Source organism: Ahaetulla prasina, chromosome 2 (assembly GCF_028640845.1).
Source record: "Ahaetulla prasina isolate Xishuangbanna chromosome 2, ASM2864084v1, whole genome shotgun sequence".
Classification (NCBI taxonomy): domain Eukaryota; kingdom Metazoa; phylum Chordata; class Lepidosauria; order Squamata; family Colubridae; genus Ahaetulla; species Ahaetulla prasina.
The window spans coordinates 21,723,393-21,729,392 of NC_080540.1; positions in this window are offsets into that span (position 1 = coordinate 21,723,393).

The window sequence follows — 6,000 nt, forward strand, 5'->3', positions numbered from 1 at the left end:
CTGCTCTGTAAACAATGCTGGGGGCTGCATGTTATACATGGCGAAAAGCTCTTTTCACCCTTCCGTATTGCATTTCTGCATGTACTAAGCCTGGAGATCAGGGCTTCGGTCGCATCCTGTTGGCATCAGGCATCTGCTCCTGAAAATCTCTGCTCGCAGAACATGAAGTTTCTAGTCTTTAAATATATTCTGTCCCCCTCGCCTCAGTCCGAGCAATGAGGAGGCCTCGTTATCTCCTCCACCTGGCCTGCCTCTGGCTCCTGGAGCTGAGCCAGGGAAGCCGGTGCTCCTGAGGTAAGTCCTGCTGGCCCTTCCCCCTCACTTTCCGAGTCACTTTCTGGCAGGGGGCCCGGTTCGGGGGGGGCGCAGACACAACAAAATACCATATTTTTTGGATATAAGACACACCTTTTTCTCCCCTAAAAGAGGGTGAAAATTTAGGTGCATCTTATACACCGAATATAGCCCCACCCACCCACTGGCCCCCACCCTTTGGCCTCTGCCTCCCAGCAATTTACCACCTTGCAGCAAGCAGCAAGCAGCAAGAAGAATCAGCCCATTTCAGCTTCAGCACAGCCTAATTAGCACAAATTGGTTGTCGTTGGATCCGCCTCCCGACTCTCAGCTGTTTCAGGCTGCGGGGCTGGCCACTGCCTATTGCTGTGCGGGCCTCTGTTGCTTGCTGCAAAGGAGATAAATCGCTGGGAGCAGATTTTTTTTTTTCTTGTGCTAATCAAGCTATGCTGAAAATGAAAATGAAAGTAAAGCAGGCTGTTTGCTGCAAAGAGGCAAAATTGCTGGGAGGCAGAGGCAGATTTCTTTTTCTTGTTTTCCTCACCAAAAAAGGTAGATAGTCCAGAGTGTCTTATACTCCAAAAAATACGGTATTTCCTCTTCTGAGAGCAGAGATTCTCAGTGTCGTGTCCCACTCCTCCGCTGACGGCCGGGTCGGGGAAGTCGGTATCAAGCATGCCTCTGCAGCTCTGCCAAAGTCCTATCAGAGTTCTCAAGGCAGGCAGGAGACCAGGAAGTGACTTCAGCAATCCAAGTTAGACTTTGCCTGACTCAGAGAATGCCAGAAAGCAGATCCCTTATATAGGCCATGGGGTGTGGCTCCATGACTCAGCACTTATCCAGGCCTGCCCCTCCCTTCCTTTTGGTGACGTCGCCTCTCCATTCTCCGGAAGCGTGGGTCTATCCATTGCATCGTTTCGTCTCCAGCTGTTGGTAATCTCAGCTCGTGGCTGGCTTCAGGCGCACATGCTATCGAAGGAAGGTTTGTTTGTTCGGCCTGTCCGGGCATGGTGCCAGGGCTGGGGGCTGGGGGCATGCCAGGACATTCTTCAGCACTATCAGCGTCTGGCAGGAGATAAGAGGGGCCCGGCTGCGGCAGGGGGAGCGGGCGAGACAACACTCAGGAGCAAGTGCCAGATGCCAGCAGGCAGGATGTGACTAAGGCCCTGATCTCCAGACGTAGTGTAGGTCGTCTTCAAATTACAACAGTTTGTTTAGTGACCATTCAACGTTACAATGGCATGGCAAAAAAGTGACTTAGGATCGCTTTTCACAATTACAACCGTTGCAGCACCCCAGTGGTGGGATTCAAATAATTTAACAACCGGTACTCTGCCCTAATGACCAGCTGGGTAGGCGTGGCTTGGTGGTCATGTGACCATGTGAGCATGGCCAACTCAACGTCACTCACGTTGATGGGCGCTTTGCCTTAGCTGGTACAATGTAACAAGGGTTAACCAGAGAGGCAGTTTCTGTAGGCAGAGCAATAAAGATGAGGCTAGAAACAGCACCAGAATGTTTCCTTCCTGCCTTTCTTACAGGATTAGCCCTGGAAAGTGGAAAAAAACAAAATGAGATTTCTTCCAACAACTGGTTCTCCGAACTGCTTAGAAAGTTAACAACCGGTTCTCCTGAATAGGTGCGAACTGGCTGAATCCCACCACTGCAGCACCCCCACAGTCACGTGCTGAAGACTCAGACGCTTGGCAACTGACTCATATTTATGACGGTCCCAGGGTCACGTGATCACCTTTTTGTGACTTCTGACAAGCAAATGGGGAAGCCTGACTCACTTAACAACCGTGTCACAGCTGCAGAGATTCACTTTAAGAACTGTGGCAAGAAAAGTTGTAAAATGGGGCAAAAATCACTTAACAGATGTCTCACTTAGCAACAGAAATTTTGGGTTCAGTTGTGATGGTTAAGTTGAGGACTTACCCATATAAACATAAATGCAATATGGAAAGGGGTAAAGAGTTTTCCTCCACGTAAACAATGCAAAATTGCAATATGTTGCAAAACACCGAGTGCGGAAGGATTGGAAATAGATGATCAGAAGTAGGGAGTATAGTTTTTTTGAGTCACTACCCTTTCTCATAATTAGCAGAAGCAGAATAAATTGTATAAAATAATTAATATTCTTCACAGAATTCAGCTCAGGCTCTCTTAGAATTTGGATTGTGCTGATGCATAATTTTGATCGATTGATTCTTTCGTTTATTGCATAGCACATATATTGGCCAATTGAGAGAATTTTGATGAGCTAACTGGAGGAAAGGGGGCATGGTTAATGTTTATAAAATTACCGTATATACTCGAATATAAGCCGATCCGAGTATAAGCCGAGGTCCCCAATTTTACCCCAAAAAACTGGGGTAAACTGGGGACTCGAGTATAAGCCGAGGGTGGGAAATGAGGCAGCTACCGGTCGGGGAACCTCCTCCTCAGCCGAGAAGGCTGGCGGCTCCCCGCCCGCCTCTGCACCGGCAGGGCTTCACGCTAATGCAAAGCCCGCCAAGTTTGCACCATCCGGTATAATGTGAAAAGAAGAAAAAACTGGTATAAGCCGTATACTCTGAGTATAAGGATTTTTCAGCACAAAAAACGTGCTGAAAAACTCGGCTTATACTCGAGTATATACGGTATATACAGACTGCCCGGAGATAAAATTATCTTCCCCCTTTCTTCCATTGATAGACCCTGGGATCATCCAGCGAATCTATGTTTTTAGACATTTCTGAAAGAACAAAGAAAGCTCCCAAAGCAGAGGTGAAATGTAAAATTTGTTACTACCGGTTCTGTGGGCGTGGCTTGGTGGGGGGTAATGTGACTGGATGGGCGTAGCCAACTTTTTTTTTTTTACTTTTAAAAGCATTTTTTCTACAACCTCTTCGGCAGAGGTTGTAAAAGAGGTTGTAAAAAAAATGCTTTTAAAAGCCTTTGATGATCAAGCAGCTCAGCTGGGATCGCCAGAGGAGCCTTTTAAAAGCATTTTTTCTACAACCTCTTCAGCCGAAGAGGTTGTAGAAAAAATGCTTTTAAATGGCATGGTTAAGGTTTATAAAATTATATACAGACTGCCCGGAGATAAAATTATCTGCCCCCTTTCTTCCATTGATAGACCCTGGGATCATACAGCGAATCTATGTTTTTAGACATTTCTGAAAGAACAAAGAAAGCTCCCAAAGCAGGGGTGAAATGTAAAATTTGTTATTACCGGTTCTGTGGGCGTGGCTTGGTGGGGGGTAATGTGACTGGATGGGCGTAGCCAACTTTTTTTTTTTTCTTTTAAAAGCATTTTTTCTACAACCTCTTCGGCAGAGGTTGTAAAATAGGTTGTAAAAAAAATGCTTTTAAAAGCCTTTTGATGATCAAGCAGCTCAGCTGGGATCGCCAGAGGAGCCTTTTAAAAGCATTTTTTCTACAACCTCTTCAGCCGAAGAGGTTGTAGAAAAAATGCTTTTAAAGTGTTCTGAGGATCCCAGCTGAGTTGCCTGATCGTCAGAGGCTTTTCTTTTCTTTTAAAAGCATTTTTTTTGCCTTTAAAAGAAAAAAAAAGCCTGATGATCAGGCAACTCAGCTGGGATCGCCAGAGGAGCCTTTTAAAAGCAATTTTCCTACAACCTCTTCAGCCAAAACGGTTGTAAAAAAAATTCTTTTAAAGGGTTCTGACCATCCCAGCTGAGCTGCGCGATCATCAGAGGCTTTTTGTTTTACTTTTAAAGGCATTTTTTTCAGCTGAACAAAAAATGCTTTTAAAAGTAAAAAAAAAACCTCTGATGATCGCGCGGCTTAGCTGGGTGTGGGCTGGTGGGGGGGCAGGGATTTTTGCTACTGGTTCTCTGAACTACCCGCCGCCACCTCTACCAGATGGGGTAATCCAGTCTGAACTGGGAGGATTTCACCCCTGTCCCAAAGGTGCTTTTTTCAAAAGGCAACTGGACTTCTTTTGTTTTTCCTTGAAGATGTTTCATTTCTCATCATTCACTTCAGAACTGAGGAAGCTTCTTGGATGAGAAGTAAAACGTCTTCAAGGAAAAACAAAGGAAGTCCAGTTGCCTTTTGAAAAAAAGCACCTTTGGGACAACCATGATCTGGATGACCAAGAATCTCCATAACCAAACGTTTCTTGATATAGTATATTATCTGCTGGTGGAACTCTCTTTTATGAGATCCCCTGATATTCACTTGTTTTGATGGCTTTAAAAGGCAGGCAGACAAATTCACAAATGACAATTCTACCAGGGGCAGTTAGACAGCATTGCAAAAGTGATTCCCCACCCCACCCCAATTCTATACCTGTTGTGTCTTGCCCGCCCTCAGAGCAGCCGGGGCCTTCTTACCTGCTCCCCAACACTGAGGAATGTATGCCTTCCGGCCCAAGTCCTGGCTCCATGCCCCCACAAACTGCAGAAGAAGGAGCATCTCCCTGCCCCAGCCCTGACTCCATGCCCAGGCAAACGGAGCAGCTAGACCCCTCCCCCTCCTCCACAGCAGGTGAGCCTGAGGAGGGTTTACTCCCAAGAACAGCTGATTGGAGTGACCCTCGCATCAGAAGATTGGAGAGGCGGAGGCAACAGAGGGAAGGGAGGGGCAGGCCTTAATGAGTGCTGAGTCATGGAGCCACACCCCATGGCCTATATAAAGGAGCTACTTTCTGGCAGTCTCTGAGTCAGGCAAAAGTCAAACTTATCTTGCTGAAGTCACTTACTGGTCTCCTGCCTGCTCTGAGGACTTTGCTAGGACTTTGGGCAGAGCTGCAGAGGCAAGCCTGATTCGGATTTCCCGGACCCAGCCGTCAGCGGAGGAGTGGGACACGACATCTTGCCTGACTCCTCACACATCTACAAGATGGATCTGCAACAGCTGGCGCTGATTGTGCAGCAGCTACAAACAGACAACCAGCAACTGCAACAGCAAGTCGCCCAGCTGACTGCTCAACTGGCTGCTGGGAATGCCCCAGCAGTCCAACCTCCTCCTCCTCCTCCTCCTCAGCGCCACAGCCCGGTACGGTGCGGAGAAGTTCTCAGGGCGGATGGAGATGTTCCCGGCCTTCATGGCCCAGTGCCAGACCTACATGGCAATGCGGCCGGGGGACTTTCCAGATGACCGGGCCAGGGTGGCCTTCGTGATGAACCTGTTGTCTGGCCAGGCTGCGCAGTGGGCCACGCCCTTGGTGCTCAGGGACAGCCCCTTGCTGGCGGACTACCAGGGGTTCTGGGGGCTACTACGCCTGATGTATGAAGACCCTGTGCGGGCCCAGACGGCTGCCTGGCGCCTCGGAGAGATCCAACAAGGGCCCCGCCCCCTCCGGGAGTACATCGCGGAATTCCGGTTGCTGTGCCATGATTCGGACTGGAACGACACGGCACTAGTGGACGCGTTCAAGAGGGGCCTTTCGGAAGAGCTCCAGGACGAGCTGGCTCGGGTGGGCGCCGCGGACCCTCGTTGACCTGGTGCCCTCTGCCTGCGCCTCGACACCCGTCTCCAGCAACGCCCGTCCTGTCGCCGCCCGCAACCGTCAAAGACCGCCGCCTCCTCGACCCGTGCCGACCCGTCCCGGGCCACCCGCGCCGTGGCTGCCGCCGAGGAGCCCATGGAGTTAGGAGCGGCCAGGCCTCGCCTGACGGCCCAGGAGCGGAGCCGAGGCGCCAAGGGGCTGTGCTTGTACTGTGGGAGCCCGGCCATTTCGCCGCCGCATGCCCC